This window comes from Equus caballus, chromosome 1 (assembly GCF_041296265.1).
Source record: "Equus caballus isolate H_3958 breed thoroughbred chromosome 1, TB-T2T, whole genome shotgun sequence".
Classification (NCBI taxonomy): Eukaryota; Metazoa; Chordata; class Mammalia; order Perissodactyla; family Equidae; genus Equus; species Equus caballus.
Window position 1 is genome coordinate 180,275,065 of NC_091684.1, and position 23,105 is coordinate 180,298,169.

Consider the following 23,105-nt stretch of genomic DNA (forward strand, 5'->3'; position numbering starts at 1 on the left):
GTAGATATATGTATTTGTGATCTAGTTCATGATATAAACTGTGTTTCTTACTATGGGTTGACAGAAGAGCATTCTGATAACCATCAATCTAAAAGAGATAACATTAAAAACTTAACCCAACTTGGAATTAGTTTGCCAAAGCAGTTGATGCGTTACTCGGTAAGTGTGAATACCTCACATGCAGTTTTTAATGAAAGAAGCCTGAGAGAAGAGAAAATTACAGAACACAGGTGCTGCCTGTGAACTTAGGGGGGAGGCTGCAATGAGGAACATCGAACTACCATGAGGCAGTATATGGTGCTGAGCATGTGAACTGAGGAAACAAAAAGAAACACAAAGAAATACTGAATGGAGCCAGCTCTGATGGCCTAGTGCTTAAAGTCCGGCACTCTCACCGCTTCGGTGGCCCAGGTTTACTTCCCTGTGGTGGAACCATATCACCCGTCTGTCAGTTGCCATGCTATGGTGGCAGCTCACATACATGATCTAGAACAACTTACAACTAAGATATACAACCATGTGCTGGGGCTTTGGGATGGAAAAAAAGAAATAATGATTGACGTGAACAATAAATTTCTACTTTGGTTTACAACTTTGTCCAGGGATCCTCCTTGTACTCCCACCTCTGTATATCTAGATACAAAACAAAGATATTAATTCCTGCCCTTTCCTCTTTCATAGGTGTACAGAGGATGGGAACTATGAAAGCACTTTGAGTTTGTCAAAATAGATTATTGTGATGAGAGTTACTTTCAGCCCACGCAGAGCTAGAGATTAAGATCACTTGACCTCCCCTCAACACTTTATACTGTGTAGCCTTGGGATCATCAGAATGTCAATTTTAAAGAAAGACTTGTATTAATTTATTCTAAGAATATACCACAGTGCATGGCAGCTCCCCAGTACATGCTTTTCATTTTTCTCTCCTCCCTAATGTACTCATTTCCCTTCTTACCATCTTAGAGTCCAAGACCAATCATTACAATCATTCCTTTTACATCTCCAATTCCCTTTTCTCTCCTACTTCATATTCATTGTGACTGAATCACAACTCTGGTTATATACTTTTTCCTACCTTGCTAGTTCTGGAACACCTGTAACTAACATGGCCAGAGAACACATACAACACGTGAACTGCCTTATTTAAATTCACGCACATGAATCTTAGGTAGGTCCATAGTGCTGCCTGACAATCATATTTCATTTGTCTGGCCTGTTTACTCCCCCGCCTTCCCAGGTGAGTATTTCCTACCTCATCCTGCCTCCTCACACTTCAAGCACTTCCAGCATCATCCTCAGTCGTAGCTGGCCTTGATTCCTAGTCCATTGAGAAAACTGAAGCAATCAGAAGAGAATATGTTTCTGCACCTATGTCCCTTCCTGTCCCTCTGGTAGTGAAAGATGGCTGTTGGCTCTCCCATCTAAGTCCGTCTCCTCCGGTCTTGTGCTCTTGATCCCATCTCACTTCCCCACTTAAGAACACCCCTTCAGCAATTCTTTCCTTTCTCTCCTACATCATCAAATTCTCCCTCTGTACTGGATCACTTCCACGAGCAATTAAACATATATTTTCTCCTAAGAAAATAAACCTCTCTTGGCTCCACCTCCCCCTAACTAATGCCTCTTCTATCTCTTCTCCTTTAGTAAAACTGCTTAATAAATTGTCTCTACTCTCTGTCTCAAAGTCTTCTTTTCCCATTCATTTGTAGTCATCACCAAAGAGACTTTCATCTCCACCATTCTAATGAAACTGTTCTACTCATGATCACCAATTACCTCAGTATTACTAAATCCAATCAACATTCTGTCCTCATCCTACTTGGACTATTAGCAACATTTGATACAATTAATCACCAACATTCTTTCCCTTGGTTTCCAGGTCACCATGCATTCTTGGTTTTCCTCTAACCTCACTTGCTGCTCCTTCTTAGTCTTCTTGTTCATTCCTCCTCTTCTCTCCAAACTCTTAAAATTGGAGACCACTGGACTCAATTCTTGGTCCTCTCCTCTATATACATCTCCCTTTGTGAGCTCATCCAGACTTACTGCTTTAAATATATTTTATTTATGCTGATAATTCACAAATTTATATCTCCAGCCAAGATCTACCTTCAGAACTCCAGATTCACATATCCACTCACATGTCCCCTTGACATTTTTGTTTGGATGTCAACTAGACATCTTAAACTTAACATAACCAAAAGCAATATTCTGAAGTCATGTCCAAACGTAGTCCACCCATAGTCTCCCCTTTCTTAGTAAACTGACACTCTGGTTTTCCTTTTGTTCTGACCAAATTTTTCTAATCAATGTTGATTCTTCTCTTTCTTTCACATCTCATCTTTATCCCATCAGGTAAACCTATAGATTCTAACTCCAAAATATCTACAAAATGCAACCTCTTCTTACCACTTCCACTGCTAATGACCTAGTCCAAGAACCCTGTAACCTCTCACCTGAATTTTTGCAATAGGCTTCTAATTTGACTTCTAGATTCCCACCCTGACCCTCAATAGTTTATTCTCAGCAGGGTAGCAGGAGGAATTCTTTTAAAGTGTTAGATTATTTTGCTCATCTGCTCAAAATCCTCCACAATGGCCCCATCCATGTACCAGTTTCACTCATATTAAAGTTGAAGCCCTTACAATGACCTACAAGAGCCTACCTACTGCCCTGCCTTCTGTTATGTCACTGATTTCATCTTCTAATCTCCTCAGTGTTTCTGTTCATCTACACAGTACCCTTCCCCAATCTTGCTGTTGTTTAAACATGCCAAATACTTCAATTTCGTGGTCTCGCAAGGGCTGTCCTTTTTGCCTGGAGTGCTCTTCTTCCAGATACCCACGTGGTTCACTCCCTCAATCCCTTCATGTCTGTTCAAATACCACTTTCTATGTGATACGCGGGATTTTAAGAAGGTTCCAACATTTCTGCCCCCTGGTGTACACATACTGTATAACTACTTTTCCTTGAGTGTGAGTGGACTTGTGAATATAATGAAATATCACTTGTGATTAAGTTGCTAGGTAGTTGATTGTCAGTTAATCAAAATGGTAATTATTCAGATTATGGTAGGTGGGCCTGACCTAATCAGAGAAACCTTTTAAAGAAGGTAAAGTGTCAGAGAAACACTCTAGCTGGCCTCAAAGAAGACACAAACTACCATGTTGTGAGTTGCCTATGGGAGTCACGTGCCAACGAAGTGCAAGTGGCCTCTAGGAGCTGAGAGTGACCTCAGTCAAGAGCTAGCAAGGAAATAGCGACCTCAGTCCTACAACCACAAGGAGATGAATTCTACCAACAACCTGAATGACCTTGGAAGATAACCCCAAGCTCCAGATGAGAACCATGAGAACCAGAGCACAGCCAACACCTTGATTTCAGTCTTGTGAGACGGTGAGCAGAGGACTCAGGTAACCTGTGCCTGGACTGTTGACATGACCCACAGAAAATGTAAAATAATAAACTTGCATTGTTTTAAGCCACTAAATTTATGGTAATTTTTTGGTAGCAATAGAAAACTAATACCTTCAGTGGTATCTCCTGGCTATCTATTGGAAATCGTAATCACTCTCATTCACAGTCCTTATCTTCTTATTCTCCACCATTATATTTTTCATGACACTAATTTATTTTGTTTGTTGTCTCTCTCAAAATGGAATGTAAGCTCCACAAGAGCAAAGAGTTTTATCTGTCTTATTCACTATTTGTTCACCTACAGCTCCTGGCATGTAGTGGAAGTTCAGTAAATATTTGTTGAATGGATGAATAAAATTATTATTAGATACATGAATAAAAAGATATAATATTTCTCCCATAATAATCAAATTAATCATTTATTTAGTTTATAAGACTATGTATCCAAAATCTTACTAAATTTTAAGTTTAGATAATATAACGATAATATTTAACTCATCTCTAGATATTTAAAGTATTATCATATTTTTATTATTAAATGCAATGGACAAACTTAACATTCAGGGGCTGGCCCCGTGGCCGAGTGGTTAAGTTCGCGCGCTCTGCTGCAGGCGGCCCAGTGTTTCGTTGGTTCGAATCCTGGGCGCGGACATGGCACTGCTCATCAAACCACGCTGAGGCAGCATCCCACATACCACAACTAGAAGAATCCACAAAGAAGAATATACAACTATGTACCGGGGGCTTTGGGGAGAAAAAGGAAAAAATAAAATCTTTAATAAAAAAAACAAAAACTTAACATTCATAAATTTAAATATTGTAAGCAATAACAGAAATGGTAAATCTTTATTTGGGGCTTACTATTTGCCTGTTACTCTTCTAAGTGTCTTCTTTATAAGTTTAAATCGTATTATCCTCATAAAAACATTATGAGATAGTTACCATTATTATCCTCATTTTACACTTAATGAAACTAAGGCACAGAGAGGTTTAACCATTTACCCAAGGTCACATAGCCAGAAAGTGACTAAATTAGATTCGAACTCAGGCAGCGTAACTCTAGAACTTGAGCTTTTCAGCCACCTTTTTTTATTTTTTATTTTTTTTGCTTGAGGAAGATTAGCCTTGAGCTAACATCCAAGCCAATCTTCCTCTATTTTGTATGTGGGATGCCTCCACAGCATGGATGACAAGTGGAGCAGGTCCATGCTGGAATCTGAACCTGTTACAGCAGACCACCAAAGCAAACAGTGGAACTTTAACCACCCAGCCATAGCCTGGCCCTAGCCACCATGTTTTAAACTTTGAGGTTTTAACCTCATTATGGTTTGACTACCTGAATATACATACATTTATATTTTTCTATAAGGAAAAACTATAAATAAAGACCATTGAAAAATTGTAAAATATATTCGAGCCAGATGACAAAGGCTTAATATTCTTACTTAGAAGAGCTCTTAAAAATTAATAAGAAAAGCACAATATTGTAATAAAAAGACAACCCCAAAAAAGACAAAAGACAACAAATAGATCATAGAAGAAAAAATTTTAAATTTTTTTGAGTAATACCTGAAAGATGTATTCAAGCTTGCTGGTAGATAAAGAAATATACATTACAGCAGGCTTTAGATATTATTTTTTTCCTCTTAACCTGGGAAAAGAAAAGTTAGTATTTGGTGAGAGTTCAGTGAGATTGGCACTTTCATAGACTGTTAGTGTATGTGCACATTAGTAGAATCTTAATGAAATACAATTCAACGATATTTGGCAATTATCTTTTAAAAATTCATACTGTACGACCCAAAACAATTCTTCCTCTAAAAAAATCTATTATAAGGAAAGAATCAGAGATGGCGATATAGATGTGCATTCAAAGATGCACATCTGAAGTCATTTTAATGATGAAAAATTAGAAATGACCTAAATGTGAAATAATGGTTAATGGACAATGACTATATTGTTCATTATCAATCCATAAGTTAATATAATCATGTTAATCCATAGGTTATCGGTAGTTTTCAAAAATCAAAATAGTGGTGGGGAAATGCTCATGGTAAACCACTGAATGAAAAAAGGCAGAGCACAGAGCATATGCACAGGATGATCCAAGTTATTAGAATGTGTGATATAGTATTGCATATTTATGCATAAGAAAAGGTCTGGTTTTTAAAAATTATACAAAATATTGTTATATCTGGGTTTTGTTCCAGTAGGTGATTTATATTTATTTTCTTCTTTATGATATACTGGAAAAAAAATTTACATCAAGTCTACATTAAGCTGAAATCAAAAGAAAGCAAAAATTCAAACATATGGATATGGAGCACAGATCACTGGTCACCAGAGGGGAAGGGAGTCGGGGAAGAGTGGACACTTTCTCTACAGGAGCACATATGTATGGTGATAGCTGGAAACTAGACTTTTGGTGGGGAACACGATACAGTCTATACACAGGCTGAAATATAATGATGTCCATCTGAAATTTACATAACATTATAAACCAATGTGACCTCGATAAAATTTTTAAAAGTAAGCAAAAATTAAAGATATTTTATAAAATAATTTATTAATAAAAATATACACTTCTAACTCGCATATAAGGACAGATGGGTCTTCATATTCTTACCTGCTGCCCTGATCTACATGTTGCCTTGAGAAGGTACCATGTCTGCCTAGTAGAAGACCATACCATGAGACTATATGACAAAAACAAAACTAGAAAGTTCCACTCAGAAAAACTCTCCAAAAGAAGGTGACGCTTCTCATCCAACAATCAAAATCAGTATATTATGAAGCTTTCTTCCAAAGTATGGACTATATTTTTTTTAGTACAAACATATTTGTTAGAAATCCTGAGATTTCTCAGAATTCCTAGTAAGAATTACAGAATTTCCAGCACGTATTTTTTAAATGTCTGAGAACACACTGAAATATACAATCGTCATATAATAAAGTTTTTTTGCTGTCATAGTTTTTGGTTCTTCATGTTGCTGTGGTCAGCATGCATTTATTACTAGATATATCTTGCCAAGAAGCTATGTTATCATTTTACCTAAATCCATCTCGAAACAGATAAAGACATATCACATTTCATATGATTGTGAGATGCACATATTTTAGCATCTCTGAAGTGTGGATGCATCTCACAATTTATAACCTGTCACAGATAAATTCCTAGCACTTTTTTTCTTTCCTTATGGTTTATAAAATAGTAGTGCACCTTAAAATGGACAATATATTCAATTCAATTAAACGTACTAACTCCTCACCTCTTCCATTTGATCACTTCAAATCTACAATGTAAAACTTTGATTATGTAAACACCAAACTTCCAAGCCCTCTAAAATTTAAGAACACCCTCTAATTTCAGAGCTCTTCTCTCAAAAATAACAAACCAATTATCTTGACCAACAAGAATTGGTTTCTGGTGCAAAGGAGAAGGAGGACATATACAAATGTGTTGCTTCATAGAGTCGGTGCAAGGAAAGTACCCACGCAGCTATATAAACACGTGACATGACCTTTCAAGTTAGCCATGAATTACATATAAAGAAACTATTGACATCCCTGGCCAAAAAAAATGTGTGTCAGGGCCAGCTCTGGCTGAGACTCTGAAGCTGGATGGATAAGCTCACTCAGAAATAAGGATATGAAAACATCTGAGCTTCATACTCAATTGTGAGAGTTACAAACTGCTTTTCTGACAGTTTATAATCTCTGGTGGATGGCTCAGAATTCGGGTGAGGGCTGTGCATTACTCCTGAGGGAGGACAGGTTGTTGTGGTGCTAGATCCCTGATTTCACACTCAGAAGAACTCTTCAACCAATATAGCATTTTTTAAAAACTTGTGTCTGTAATTAATACCAACACAACTTTGTTAATTTGTTTCAGTTTTGTTTTCTCCAAACCAATTTTTTTTAACCTGAGACAAACACTCATTTCCAACAGACCTGGTAGAAAAGAGAAGACCACGTGATTATAACTGCTTAGTTATCATTGTTAGCTCTGCCACATAGGAAGGAAAAATCTACTCCATTTGGCCAGTAATATCTATTAGAACCCATCTGTTGGAAAAGAAAAAGACATTGAAAGACAACATAATAAAAACAAAGAGAAAAGGAAAGACAGTAACAGAGCCCACCATCAAGGGCAGCTATAACAGGGGCTTCTGTGACAGCTATTACAGGGGGTGGCAAGGTGGCAATCACCAGGCACTCTAACAGGAGAGAAGGTCATGATAGAGTCAGAAGATGAACCATCTTTGCAGCTGAGGGATTCATACACTCATCTGCACTAATTGCTTTTATAGGCCCATGTTACCTTCACAATAAATTTATGAGCGCGTGAATGAAGGGATGAAGAACACATTGAATATTTGCAGCGCACATAGTCCCTATCTAAGCTCTGGTTATGCCTCTCTTAACCTTAATACTAACATTCTTAGAAGCATGGAATCACTATGGTGTATTTATGGTAGGAAATAGATATGGTAATCCCATATTCCCTTAAAGGGCATTTTGCTTATTAATTTTTTTCATGATTATCTTCCTCAACTAGGAAGAAAGCTCAATAAAGGCAGACTGTTTTTCTTTTTTTAGGCACTTCATATAATTCACTATATCTTTATAACATTAAAAATAAAATGTTTAATATTCTTTAAGACTAAGTACAGCAAGTTCAGAAATTTGTGGCCTAGCATCATGTCAACTGATGTGTATTTCAATTTGATAATTAAATAGAAAGTTTATATTTTCAAGTAAGTCCTTCTAAATATTGTAGCAGAAATACTTGAAAATAGAAATGTCAGATACACTCCATGGCCTATCAGCAAACTCGTAAGAAGTAAGTGAGAATGTGGGGTATAAGTGGACACAAAGGGGCCTGGGTCCTGTTTTTCTATGCCATAAAAAGCATACATAGTGTAGCTAATAATGCTCCCCTATCTCTTTTGGAACCAAGGATGCAGTGGGTTATTGCAGATGCAGAAGACTAGCTAGCTCTAGCTGCTAAGTGCCAGTGGAGGGCAGCAGAGAGCTGCTTGAGAGAAAATACATTCAAGAGAAAGACTTAACAGCTCTCAGCTGAGAGAAGGGTCCTTAGCCCAGTCTACAGTGTGCTACTGAAGAGGCAGCCCATTTGGAAAACCAGTCCACAGGGTAGCCAGCAAGAATGGAGTTCCCAAGTGCATTAATGTATGAAGCCAAGAAGCAAGGGAGATGGGCAGGAAACAAAGCCAGGATACTCAGAATAATCCAGACTCCTACTCAGCACAGCTCCCAGAAGCCACTGATTCAGATGGTGATCTTTCTCCAGGGCTGCTGAATCAGATGATGTCTTACATTTACTCCAACTCCAAAGGCTTGGATCCCAACATCATTAACAAACATGTTTTGAGTACAATTTATTTTTGCAAAGATTATCCCTCCTGTAAAAAATAAAAATATTTTGTATATTATTTTTTGAATATTTTTGCAAAGGTTATCCCTCCTGTAGAAAATACAAATAATATAGTAAGGCGTTAGCATTAAGACGAGAAAATCATGTGTCAGTGAAGACCAGCAAGCACAGATTCTCTGTGTTACAAGGGGTCCCTAGAATCCTCTGAAGTTGAGACGTCTCAAAGATGTGCAACGGAATCTTGGTAAGGCCGAATCAATAGCAGCAGAGTCGGTCAGTAACCCTGGTTCCCAGTGTGAGGGCCCCAACCTTGAGGACAAGCAGGAGCAAGATGCAGCCTATCCAAGGCCAGGATTCATGCTTCTTTTCTGTGTCTTCCTAGTGGTATGAGCTTAGGTGAGTCATTTCGCCTCTCTAGATCAGTTTCCTCACTTCTAAAAGAAATAGTACCTCTCTCTATTGGGTCTGAGAGGAATTTACAGAAGAAAGCATGCCTTGTTAATTTTATACAAATGTAGAATATTTTTGTCACCAGTCTGAGTAGTAGGAAGAGCACGACGATATCTAGGGAACAACAGAAAAGCATCTAAAAAATAAAACTTTGACAGATTCAGAATCTTCTTTGTAACGAACCCTGTTCTTTCTATCAAACCAGCTCAATACAGTCTGATTCTCCTCATATATATCTTCAGCCTCACTGGGGCCTATATTAAATGCTGAGCATATTTGTATCGTGGAGTAATATTTCCCTCCTGTGAACAAATGTTCTCCTTGCTAAATGTGTGTAATGATGTTCCAAGCCAGAAAGAAGTGGGAGACATTTTGCTGCCACCCCCTGAAGGAATTTATTCATAGGGCCACAGAAGCAGGGAGGAAATGTGGGCTGTTTGCAGCAAGAATGCTTTGGCTCTAGTTCCTAATAATAATAATAATAATAAATAATCATTACCATGAGGATATGGGAACATGTTAGAAGAACTCAAATACAGCTGCCTCAGCTTTGTGTTCAGTTCAGTCCCATTCCCACACTGTGATTTTTCTGGGTGGACAGCAGGAGAGAGCTGAGTGCATGCCAATGAGTTAGTAAATGTTGACTGGCAAGTCTAAGATTTTTGTTATTTTTTAAAATCAGACAAAGGGGGAGATGGGCGGGACATGGAGAAGAAGCATTCATCAGTTCTTTCAATTCCTATTTCTGATGAGATACCTAACTGGAGAATTGACATCGAAGAGTCACAAATGACAACAGAGGCACCAGAAGAAGGTCTTCCCAATTAAGAGTTGATGATTTATTGATTTATAGATCTTTTGAGATATAAAAGATGGTGGAGAGTTCAATCTCCTCATTTTATATATAAGGAAACTAAGGTGGAGAGAAGTGATATGACCAGCTCAAATTCTCCTAGGGGTTAGCAACAAGCCCAATTGTCTTATCACTCTAGAATATTACCTGGCGAAAACAGTTAGCATGCCAAACAACGGCCAAATTCCATAGTAAAAGCACAGAAAGCATTAGTCAAAAATAAAATGGAATAAACATAATTGGCTTCCTTTAAAGTAAAAAGCATGAATCCATACATTTCAGTAGTCATCAGCTGCTTTGCTAATAAAAAATGAAACACTTATCCTTCAGGAGGTGCATGCACAAACTATGCACATGGCCAGCTTATAAAGTCAGAGGGAATGAGATGATTCTTCTATGACCTCTGTCTGAAGTGTTAAATGCCAAGTAAATCCTAAAATTATTATTCTGAAAAGTCTTGGGCCATTACTAAGTCTCTGCCATTGCTAAGACTTCACCTGTGTCCAGATACTCCATTTAATCTTTGCTATAAAAAGCAGAAATGGAGTCCATCAGGATTGGGAATCCCATTTCTTTGAATTTCAAAATACTTTGAGCAAATGTGAGACAGACGGGCATATATATGGTAACTTGAAGGAGGGTTATATCTTTGGTATGTTCCTGATGTTAACTAGACAGCAATCTCAGATCAACTAAATGGTTGGTCCAGACAAAAGAAAATCTCAGAAATTTCTACCTTTTCCAATTTTAGGTATTGATGAATTAACACATTTGAACATAATTTGACAAGTTAGTTAAGTAAAGTACAACCCATAGAATTATTTTTTAGAACTAGTTTCTTAACATAGAATTTAAAACATTACAAGAATGTTCTTACAAATCCTAATCAACCTGTGTGCAGACTTGGGGTGGTCAAACACCTTTCCCTTCTTCTATCTTATTACCATAACATAAACTCAGAAAAATACCTTTCGATATCAGAAGACTACTGTTTGCCAGACAATCAAGATTTTTTAAAAAAAAAACAAGATATCTCTGTCTTCTGAAAACCCGCTCCTCTTATTTAAACTATCTCACATCTTCATCACTACTATTGAGCATTGTGGTCACTAGATGTCGCTGCTGCCGTTTGAATGAGATTTTCTTCCTGCTTCCCCATAAAAGATTCTTATGGTTTGGGGAGTTGTTTTTTTTTTTTGCTGTTGGGATTTTGATGAGTGGATGATCTTATACATTAATAAATGCAGACAGCTTATTTTTCAGATTGAAAAAGAAAACTAGAAAGGGGAAGTATTTGCACAAGGATCCATAGGAAGAGAGTGGTAGATCTAGAGTTGGAAAACTCTGTTATACGTCTACACTTTATAGACTTTTAAAAATCAAAAGTGTTCCAAATGGAAGCAATGAAGGCAATTAACTTTTTAAACCAAAACCCACTGAATAGTATTTATTATATATTAAGTTAGTGTTATTTTTCTTTCTCCCTGATGGCCTTCTCCTTGGAAACTGGATACCTATAAATCATGAGGACACATGACTGTCCCAGGCCTGACTTTAGAGAGTAAGAGAACCTGACGAAAGGCCATCGTCTAAGTTCAGATGAGTCCTTCCTCCAGTCTCCTCCATAAGGGGTCAGGGGGGATGCCTGCAATCCCAGGAGAATCTCTTCTGTAAAGTTATTAAAATTAGACAAACATACACAACACACAAACAATATGATGCCGAGAGCGTCTCCAACCCAGCTTTCCTGCCAACAGAAAAGAAAGCCAGCACAGTTTTCTTCAGAAGCCTGGAACTAAGAAGGGTGCAGAGGCAGCTGTGCAAGCCATCCTGATCTGCTTTCACAGACTGAGGTGAGGAGAAAGGAAAGGGACGACTGAAGAAAAGAGGAAGGCAAGTTAACTAAGAGAGGCAACCAAGCGCCACGGCGAACTCCCAGATATTCCCACACCCAAGGGAAAACCAGAAATTCTCTATGCCATGGGTGGATTGGCAGGCAGGGGACAGAGGAGGGAGCGCTCACACACTGCTCAAGTTGTTGGACCCCTTTTTCAGCCTTCACCTCAAGAAAAGAAGAGGGGGAGAGGAATGGACGTGCCCTGAAAAGAAAAGAAAAAGGAGCCAGCATCGCGACCAGCCTTGGGAAAATCTCCACGGATGAGCATTTTTGTTGCGTTAAGTGGCCTGCATTAGCAGCCTAAACACGTAGGAGAAGGCTAACATCGCCTGTTAACACAATCGGGAGAGGAAAGACAGACCTGGGAGTTGAGAGTGGAAGCGCTAGTTTTACATAAAACAAAACGAAACATTTCTGAAGACTTAAGTTCTTAGGGGGTTGGGTAGAGGGAGTTTGGGGTGTTCCTCACTCCACAGGGGAGGCATGTACTGGGACATGAGTTTAGAGGCTTGTTAGTTATTTTTTTACATACACATTTGTTTCGACCATCTTAAAAAATAATTTCTACGGTATGAAAAGAGCTTCTTAGTCCACGGTTCTGAGGTCGCCTATGGGAAGGACGAAAGGACGAGTCATTTCCGGGACGTCTCCTTTAAACTCCAGCGTTGAGACTGAGACCTGACAAATAAGGAGGTTCCGAAACTCATCATTAAAATGGTCTCCTTCACCTGCCCCCAACCCCCACTGCTTCTTTTCTCTTACACTTAGGGAGAGAGGGAAATAGGGATAGGGATAAAGATAGGGATGGGAACAGGGATAGAGATGAGGAGGAAGAAGAGAAAAGAGGGAAGAGGGAGGGCGAAAGTAAGAAATCAGAAAGGGAAAGGAGGAAGGGAGAGAAGAGGAGAGAGACGGGAAACTGAAGGAATGAAACCCAACTGAAGTACAATTATTTATCAGGTTCCTTTTCTAAAACGAATTCGACCTGCTTGTTCCTTCCTTGCCTTTCTAGCAAACTTTCAGCTTGAACAGTGTTCTGGGTACACTAAAGCAAAACAAAACAAAAGTTTGGACGGGTGGGGCTGGGAGAAATCCCTGAAGGGCCGGCGCGCTGATGGCGGCAGGCTGCAGCTCAGTACCAACCAGTCGTTGAGCTCACCCTTAGCCTCCTTACTTCTCTTTCCATAGCCCCTTCATCTTCGCTTAGCGTTTCCTTTACCCAAGATTTGCTTGAGAGCAGCCAAAAAGGTCAGGGAATGATCTTCTTCTGCGAGAGGAGCCACGGGATCCACTAAGACTAAAATGGGAACAGACCCCTAGTCCCTTTAGGCCCAGCCTCAAATCCCCCAGCACTCCATCTGTCGAAACTCTGGGACTCAGTATAAAGACTCGGGATTTCTCCTGGGTCGGTCTCCTGGGCCACAGGGGTGACCCTCCCAAACGTGGCCTCCTTCTTAATGCCTTTACCTCAGTACTTCAAGCAATCCATTTAGGAAAATCAAAGGATCTATTGGACTTAAAGAACTGATTAGAGAGAGACGGAACCTCAGATCTTCGCGTTGGAGGGGAGGAGGGGGGTGTTGACTGGGGAAAAGCCGGGAAAAGCCCCCGCGGCAAGCAACTGGCCGACCGAGGGATCCGGGCTGTGTTTTCTCTAAGAAAGTCCTAAAACAGCACCGGAACGTGGTGGTTCCGGCAACAGAGGTTGCTTTATGAGACCCTAATTCAGCTTGCTCTAGACCAATTTTGGATGAAAGTGGATTATCTCTCCAGACCCGAATATTCCCTCACCTGCTTCCCCAATGCGCTCTGGCGATTTGCTGTGAGGGCACTGCGCTGCCGGAGCCTCGGCGCTTCTGTCAATTGCACAGAGCAATTACTAAGAAAATATTGTGACGATGTTGTAGGGCGGAAGGGGATGTGAGGGGGTGGGGGAGGGGGGAGTTAGTTTGGAGAGCGATTTGCCGAGGAATATTAACTTTGATTCCCCAGGTCATCGCCGGAAAACGGGTTGGCGTTGCGTGAGCTTCAGAACTCTTCCTCTAGGTGGCGGACGTCGGTACCCAACAACCGTTAGACGGGTGCTGACTCCAAACATAGGATTAAGCTTCTTGCTGGTTAAAAATAATAATAGTAATAATATAGAGGTGTGGGGCTGTTTTTTTCCCCTTTTGGATATTTATTTATTGCAGGGAAAAGTCATTGATTTTCCTAAGCAAACTGTGTTTCTCCTTCACTTGGTGGAAAATAAAAACTGTTTGAATAAATAAGTTATTTCTGAACATTTTGTTGTCAAAGTGTTAAATGTTCCCGTCATTTTTATTCAAACACTAACATGATTACAGCCAATTATATATTCACCAGTGTTCTTTATTTTAGAGTAATTGTACTTGTCACTAATAAAACAGAGGCATAATGGATCGCTACTGTTCTGGATTTTCAAGCAATTTTGTGTAATTTGATTGAATTATACATCTTATCTGCTACTTTTTTATTTTTATATTTGGGGATCCTATTTTCTTGAAAATTGCAGCTCTATGCTTGTTTTGTTGTTTCTCCAGTAACGTACACTTCGGTAACACTGATAAATAGAAAGAGTCCCTTTGAAATGTCGAAAATCAGCTGTTTCTTTCCCCACCCCTATCCCCACCCCCTCCCTGTATTTCAGCGCGGGGAAGACCTGAACTCTGCGCTGCCAGGCAGTCTGAGCCAGTGGGTGCGCTTACCCAAAAAGTCCAACGTCAAGAAAACTCTCCATTCACCCCAAAGGCAGCCGCCTCCCTGCCTGGAGTCTTTGGGGTTTTGTCTCTTTCCTGTAATGATACTGTTGGGTGTCAGGGGCTTCAAACATGCCAAGACAAGCCGACCAGGGGTTCAGTTCATGTGCAATACGTATCAAGGGAAAGGGGATACACGGCACAGCTGAAAGATAAACTGTATATATTACTCGAATTACACAACCCCCAAACGTCCTACCTACCCAACCATCCTGCCCCCCCACCCCACGCAATTACAACAATTATCTGTCTACTTGTCTACGGGTTTTTTGGTTTCAGATATACGTAGAGAACTGGGATCAATAGTTTCTCCCCCTCCCCCTTTTTTTGAAGACAATTTGTAAAAAGATACGGAGGAAAAAAGATACGTCTACCCACTGTTCGTATATTTGAACAAATCAAGAAATAAACAGGACGGCAGACAGACAGGACATAGGATTTTAAGGGACCATCTCGGCAACTGAAGGAGCAGAGAATGTGCAATTCTTTTCCCAACAAATCTCTCCAGTTCCTAGGACACGACTCAAACGCCCCGCTAGGAGCTGCAGCTGCGAGATGGAGCCAAAGACTCCGACAAGTGGCTTGTGTATGACCCAATATTTATCAATAACAACAACAACAAAATCAAGTGAAACCAAGGCTGGGGATTTTGAACTGCTTCTAAAGCCCTGGCGTGGATACGCACGTGGGCAAAAAAGTCGCTGGAGATGAGTTGGCTCCGTTTGTCCGCCCTGGGGAGCAATCCTGGGGCAAAATCTAGCGCTAATTGATCCCAACCAGCCACATTATCATCTGAAAATGTTCAAGGGGACAAAGAATGAGGAGTGTGTTCTAAAGACACTCTAAGCATTTTTTCAAGTAAATTGTGGTGTGTAATCAATAGCGTGTACATGCGTCTAAGTAGGGAAAGGGAATTACTTCTAATTAATGAGGAAAATAATGGTTCATGTGCGATTCCAGACTTCTGTAAAATCTAGTTGTCTCCCACCCTCCAAATGTTTTGTCGTGGGGACTTGGAACTTCCTCCAGGAAAACCTGTGGGCCCGGTTTAGTGTTCCGAGCCCGAGAGCAGATCCTCAGCCCAATTAGGGGCCGTTCTCTCGTCTTCTGGGGTGTTTACTCTAAGGCCAAAGGGTAGGCTGCCTGGGCAGCGATCCCAGCGCCGCGTCCGGCCCCGCTGGCCCCGCGGGCGGCCGCGGAGGCGTGAGTTGGGACAGCTCCGGAGCGAGCCCTGCGCCCCTCAGCTTCGAGACAGCGCGCAGCCGCCGCTGGTTCCTCTCCACCAGCCTCGCAGGCTGCTCTCCAAAGGAAACGGGCTTTTTCAGCGTTTCCATTTCCTCGTGGCCTCATCTATCTGATCTAACAAGTTCACGCTCCAGGGGAAAAGAAAAGGGTGAGAAAAAAAGAAAACCTCTTCACCGTGGTGATTCATAGTTCACACGCTCCAGAGCCAAACTTGCCGACTGTGCTTTCTTCTTGAACGTTACTTTCTCTCCTGCATGCTTTAGGACAAACCCAGAAGGAAGATACTAAAACTGATAGACAGGAATCTATCTAGGATGGTTTTTAAAATAAAGGTGACCCCCACCCTCCCAACCACTACCTTCGTTGTAGATTCTGAAACGGAGGAGTCGGGTTGTTTTGTTTTCACATCCTAACGGTAACTTGTTCCTGTTGCCATTCTGCATCTAGCCTACCCTGGCCGCTCCTCTACATGCCTGCGCCTCCTTCCAGAGGGCAGGAGAGAAAGGGATATAACTGCTCTCCTCCACTGGCTCCATCACTGCTTACATGCAACTGAATATTCGAATTAACTTCACCAGCACGTACGCCAGTCTTTTAACTCTGAGCTGTGTTTCATACAAATAATAAGCTTAAAATCTTTAACGGGTCTCTTTTTCTTTCCGCGTTCACCGTGGCAGATGACCTCTTAGCCCAAAAATATTGATCTGTGTGCGTGCTTCCGGTGTGATGTACAAACACGAGACATCTTGGCTGCAAAGGTAACTTTAAGGGGGAAAAATCCGGAAGTGAAACCTAAAAGCAAGTCCTCTAGCTTGATTGCGCTCGGCAGGAGCGGGCGACAAAGGAGCGCCGGGCAGGAGCGCGAGTGTGCACTGGGAGGAGCGGCGCGCAGGCCTGGGAGCCGCGACTCCGCGACGCTCCTCGCTGGGAACGATCGCGGTTACATCCTCGAGGGCTGAGCGGGGAGGCTAAGATCTGGACCTTTCGGAAAACGCTGCTCCAACAGATTTTCCACAGTTTCGAGTTGGAGGGGGAGGGGAAAGACCTTACAGGAACCTCAGTTCCAGAGTGAGGAGGCAGGTGGGTATGAGATAGGCACGAAGTAAAAACTGGCTCATCGGTTTGTCCGCTTGGGTTTTAGAAAAGAACCAGATGTATTTGATTAGTGAATAGTTTGTTTTCTCTCATATGTCTTTCCCCATATGAAGGGGGACTTTGGGATGGAGGAATCTCTGCGTGCCTCCTGGCCTGCTCACCCCAACGCGGGCAGTTTTCTCTTTCCTCATTCCTTTACAGACCATCAGCGGGTGCGAGCGTTTTCTGAAACATACTCATCAAGCTCTTAGACGGAGCTTGGGCTGTTCAGTGCTCTTTGTGTACTTTTAACTATTGAGAGGGTGACTGGTTCAGAGCTGACCGCCTAATAAGTGCGCCCGAGTCAGCTCGTTCCATCTTGCCTCACAACGACTGGAGTTTGGAGGACCTTTTGGAAGTGTGCTTCAAAATAGAGGAGACTTGATGCCCCACATCCTCCGAAGAGTGTTATAACACTTCCCAAAGTAGATTATTCAGGCTCCTACGGGAAATCAAACTGAAGCTCCAACTTATTAAGAACAGTGATAGGATAGTTAGGAGCTCGGCTCTTCATTAGGAGCTCAGCATTTTGAGGCCTGTATGCTTCTCTTTCAGCCTGATGTATATTTATGAGGTCGTTTTTTTCCCTCTTTCGGTGTCCTACGGATGGAAAATCCATGGTTTGTCTTGTGCTAACTTTTGCCAAGTCTCACTTCCTCCCTTTTCAGATGGACCCGAGGGTGAAGGCCAAGGACCTGAGCTCCAGTCTCCGTCACTCTCATTTACCATCACCCCTCCAACTCTTTGTCTTTCTCTTTAGCATTTCCTGACCCCTTTGAAGGATGGACTGCGCCATTTCCTTAGGCAACTAGAGGGAAAAAAGGAATTGGCCTCTCAGGGCTCCCTTGACCCAAAGGTGGAGGACCATTTCTCCCAATTGGATCAGGTCAAAAGATGGAATAGGCCTGCCCTCACGCTATCGGGGGACTCAACTCCTTCCGCAAATTGTGCCCTCTCGAAGGTCCGGAGCGCGCTGGCAAGTATTGGGAAACAAGTAAAAGGGTAGTGAGCACTTTGTATTTGACAGAGATGTGCAGGATATTCTATTGAGAAGTTGTTCGGAGAGACTTTTTAAAGGTCCTTTGGTCCTGGGGTGGTAATATTTTATCATGCATCTCTCCGCGCCTGGTTCTCTGCGGGGTAATACTGAAGAGAAGCTTCTCTGGAGTGTATTTTGATGTAGGTCTCAGGACGGCTCCTTTGGATGAGTACATACTTTCCTTCAGAGAGTTTGGAATGTCTGGCAGCGTCACAGAAACTTGCCTGAGGTGTCCCAGGGGTTTCTATCCTCTCTATCCAGGCTTTCTTGTTCTTTCTTTCCTTTCTTTTATTTTTTATTATTTTTTTTACCTTGGACTTCCTTGCTTCTGAAGTGGTTCCCTACCTTATACAAGTTAAACATTTCGACTCTCAAAGGCGAGACTCTCCCATAGATTTTTTTTTCTTGAGGTTCTCAAGCAAAATTGCCAGTGCCACAATGTTATGATGGAAGGATGCTGAAATGACAGGCCTAGTAGACGCTTGTCTTAATCATCGGCTTCTTAATTTAGTTTTAGTGCGGGGTGTGTGTATGTGTGTGTATGTGTGTGCGCGCGCACACATATACACATGTGCGCGCCCCCGGGGATACTCAGGGTGCGTGCGCGCACTGAGAGCAGCCGCTTGACAACCTGCAGCTCCCTAATGAGTGACGAGGCAGGGCTGCTGCAGAAAAGTAACACTTCCCTGGTGTGAAGACCTCTTACTGAGAAGTTTAGTTCACTACTGTTCTCGCAAACCTAATCGTATAACCTGTAACCAAAACCCGCAGAACAAGGATACAACACTCTAAAGAGTAACTTACAATCACTAAATGTTAGCACCATTACCTGCTGTTAGGAAGGGATTACACTCTAGTTGGCTCGAGCAAGGGCAGACCTCTCTCGTCACAGGATCTTTGGAAATACCTGGATGCCTCTGCCTGGGTTCTGCACACTCCCAAACGTCACGGGGTCAGGGACTCCCTGTGCATCTGTAGGAAGAGAGCTTTAGCCAGAGCCTGGCGCTGGGCGCCGCTCGAAGGACACTCCGTCCAGGCAACCGAGAACAGGATAGATTTTAGGTAAAAATGGCCTGCCCTCCTTTAAACAGATAACAAGGAGAAAAGAAGCGAAGCGCCGACCGAAAGCGGAAAGATAGGCCCTAACTGAAGACTTAACAGTAACACCACCAAATGGAAAAACTGAATGCGCTGCTCCCTACTCGGATGCAGTAGGCTGCGAACGTTGGTTATTAATTAAAACTAGAGACGGAATAATCCAATTCATTCCCCCAAGCAATTCTTTCCTTGGTACTGCTCATTCTTTACAAAGCCTGTCCTCTTTTGGGGGGGGGGGGGGGGCGGGGAGTAGGACAGACAGAGGAAGAGATAAGTTTACCACTATGTATACCAAAAAATTACATTTGTTCTGACTTATGCTCTGATTTATTAACATCGTACGTTTATGTGTACATGTATGTCCGTGAGATATCAAGATTAAGCAGCTGATGAGAAAATATTAGAATGATATAGAATTTGTTTCAGATCTGAGATCACTGGAAGCCCTCTGTCTTCTGAGGGTAATCACAAAGACTGAGTGAGGTGGAAATACAGGGTTAGGGCTTCATGTGTTTAGGAAAGAGGCCCCGAGGTGGACGTAGGCAGTCCTTCAAATCCAATTTTCACCCAAATTGGCCGGTAGGATATACGAAACTCCATCCAGGGACTTTCAACTTGCACAATACTCTGTCCAAGAACCCCCTCCCCCTCCATTTCATCTAGTAGCAGTTCTAAAAAGAAGGCATTGCTGAGACAAATGTGGGCTGCTGAGTAAACAGTGCATGTTTTGTTGAACAGCCTACCCCCACACCTATATATATATATGGCACTCTATCTCACCATAGAGTCCAAGTAAGATGATTAAGAGGAATTCAAACTCACTTCTCCCCAAATGGCACATGACTTTTGTCATTAGGGAAAAAAAGATCTGTAATATGATTATATTAAACTATAATCTATTTATTCCTACATAAATATCCTATTTTGAGAGACTTGTATCCATGCAATCCTTAAAATAAATACCACACATTCTTAATTTGCATGTAAAATCTTTTCCCAGTCAATATAAGCTCCTGGCATATAAAATCAGGTTATTATAGCTCTCATTAGCAAACCCCAGTTTTTGCTATTCTAAAGTAAACAGAAGAAAAACTTATTTTCACCTGCTAAAATTTTATGCAGGATTACAAAACAATGCACACTCAGCTTTGACCTAAGAAACACCTTAAAACATTAAAAATTCATCAGTCAGTGCTGGTGTTGTATTCAAGGAATGCTCCTCCAGTTTGCTGCTGAGCTCAGATTTGAATAAAATGTCCAATGTTAACAAACAATACCCACGTTTGGCACTTTGTGTATTAAATTGATCAAACAGATTTTAGGAGGCACAATGCACAATTTGTACAGACCTGATTGAGTTAATATAATATCAGCAAATTTTACATCGAAATGATTCTGTTTCTTTTCTTTGTGTTTAAAACCAGCACAGATTACAAATTTTAATGATCTGAAAATGTTTGGTATACAAAATCATGCTTATTTCAGTATTAGCAAAAACACAAGAAATTTTTCAACACAAACACCCAGCTGTGTCTATTTTAAAAGCAGTTCAATGACAGCTTGCACTTATGAGCATGCAATCAGCTAATTTCGCTTTTTTTTCTTCTGTGTTAATCAACACTTTCCTTCCTGCATATCAGAGTACAAATAGTATAGTTACTCCACATCAGTAAATGTTTACGTAACCTGTCCTTTCCCAAGAATCCGGTTACACCGAATCATTTCACGCTAGACCGACTACGAAAACGTACCGGGCCGTCCACCTCAGAGGGAGCCCTTGTGTGCCATTATAAGTGGTGATGAGAAGGGGGGCTGTGGGGGGAGAAACGGGGAGGAGTAGGTGGAGGAACGGAGTGAGGGAAAGGAATAGAGGGTGGAGAAGGGGTGGAGGGAGTTGAGGGGAGGAGGGAAGAAAGCGAGTTGAGGAAAAGTAGGAATAACAGGCCTTAGGATGGGAGAAGAGTGGGAGGAGGAAAAGTGAGCAGGAAGAGCAAGGCCCACAGATCTCTCCAGCCAGCCGAAAAGCCCATTAGGTCCCCTGGCTCTGTAAGAAATCCGGAGCTTACAAGTCGATGTTTCGGGCCATGTCACTATCAACATTGATAGCTGGAACCCTTGAATTTGCCTACATATAAATGTAATTTGTTGTGAAGTAAGGAAATATGTAGAAATAGGGGGAAAATACATACAAACAGGGGAAGGATAACTGAGGTTAGTCCAACGTTCCAAGTTCCTTTATGGCTTGCCTGATAGGTACATACTTAAAAATTGCTATTTTGTAATTGTGTATTATTCTCTTCAGAGTTTATTCTCTCTCTCTGTCTCAGAATTTCAAGGTGAAGTGTGGGGTGGGAAGAGTGGGATAACTCCTTATTAACCTGAGTATTCATCAACTGCATTCGTTATATTAGAACTGAACTTTAACATTACACACTGGCACCGCTTTTCCTTCCTTCGTTTTCTTAAATACCAAATCTGCCAGATAATTCAACTGAGAGTTTATCAAAGTGAAGAAATGTTTACGTTGTGTGATTATTTACCTGACAGAGGAGGGAAAGGTGCTTTTCATTTATGCTTCTCCTCCACCTCCCTCCATTCTCGGGCTACATCCTCCGTAAAATGTGGTGTGTTTCGTGCCCATGTGGGATGAAACAGCCTTTGATCAGTGTGCTCCGCACCAAATTCCAATCCCTGGGAAATGCTGGGCCTTAGCCCTGCCCCTGGCCACGGGATCCTTTTAAAGCCCCCGAATGACAATCTCCCCACTCACTTGAGCCCTCAACCGAACCTCCCCAGTCCTAAAGCCCAAGAAGCTGAGATCCTGGGACCCACGTTCCCAAGGCTCCTAGGTTCCTTCTAGCAGCGTTCAGGCTGGGAGAAGGGCTGGCTCCAGCATGCGGTTATTTCAGGATTAAGGCCCGCACAAATTAAAAGCATTTGAGAAACAAAAAGAAAAGAGGGAGTGAAAATAGGAAGGCTTAAAAACCGGAAAGAAACAGACGCCCACCCTTATTTTCCCTCCAATGTCAACAAGCAAAATGAAAACATTTCCAGGGTGATCGCTCGCAGCTACTCGCTTCCAATTCGGATTAGAAGCGGAGGAGACGCTGGAGCGGCGAGGCGAAAACGACACCGAGGCACCCGGCGCGTGAGCGACGGTCTGGAGCAGGAGAGAAGGGAAGGAAGAGACACACATACATAGCATGTGTTACCTGGTTTATTTCGAGATTGTTTGGGATTGCTTTCTCTCTGGGCACACCTCACTGCGGAAGACCAGCAGAGGCGCCCACCACTGAGCCGCCCCCGCCCGCCGCCGCCGCAGCGCCGGAGCCCCAGGCCCGGCCTCCCCGCGGCGCCGGCGCTCCGAGCTCGCCGCCGCCCGGGCCGCAGGAACCGAGTAAGTAACCCCTCTTTGGCCCCGCGCTCGCCAGCCCACTTCCTCCTCCTCATCCCTTCCCTTCCAAACCTCTCCCGGACCCTCCTCCCCCAAGGTAGAGGACACCTCCCCCCACCCCACGCCAGGGGTGGGCCTTCCCTCCCCAACCACCCGAAGCCTCGCTGCCGTGTTACCTACACGGGGCACAATTTTCCTACGGGCTCAGCAATGCCGGAGCCGGGCCTGCAGGGCCGCCTCGGGAAAGTAGTGCCTCGCCTCCTCCATTTCCTGCCCTCTCCTCGCATCCTGTCCCTGCACTCCCACTCTGCTCGCCACCGCCGCCGCCCCCGCTGGGAAAAATAAAATTGGATACCAACTTTAATCAATAAGGACAAATATTGACGCTGAAACGAAAATGACC

The 23,105-nt window shown here is 42.3% G+C and overlaps 1 long non-coding RNA gene across 2 annotated transcripts; it reads right to left on the minus strand.

Moving 5' to 3' along the window:
* Positions 1-119: 119 nt before the first annotated feature.
* On the minus strand, positions 120-22,744 carry LOC138925132 (uncharacterized). 2 transcript variants are annotated; one of them, XR_011440924.1, is made up of 4 exons: positions 22,521-22,744; positions 19,040-19,182; positions 4,987-5,068; positions 120-313 (listed from the first exon to the last, which is right to left on the minus strand). It is a non-coding gene; the product is annotated as an uncharacterized lncRNA (long non-coding RNA). The 2 variants fall into 2 exon arrangements; XR_011440925.1 differs by lacking the exons at positions 19,040-19,182; positions 22,521-22,744 and adding exons at positions 7,369-7,482; positions 8,683-8,827.
* Positions 22,745-23,105: the final 361 nt, after the last annotated feature.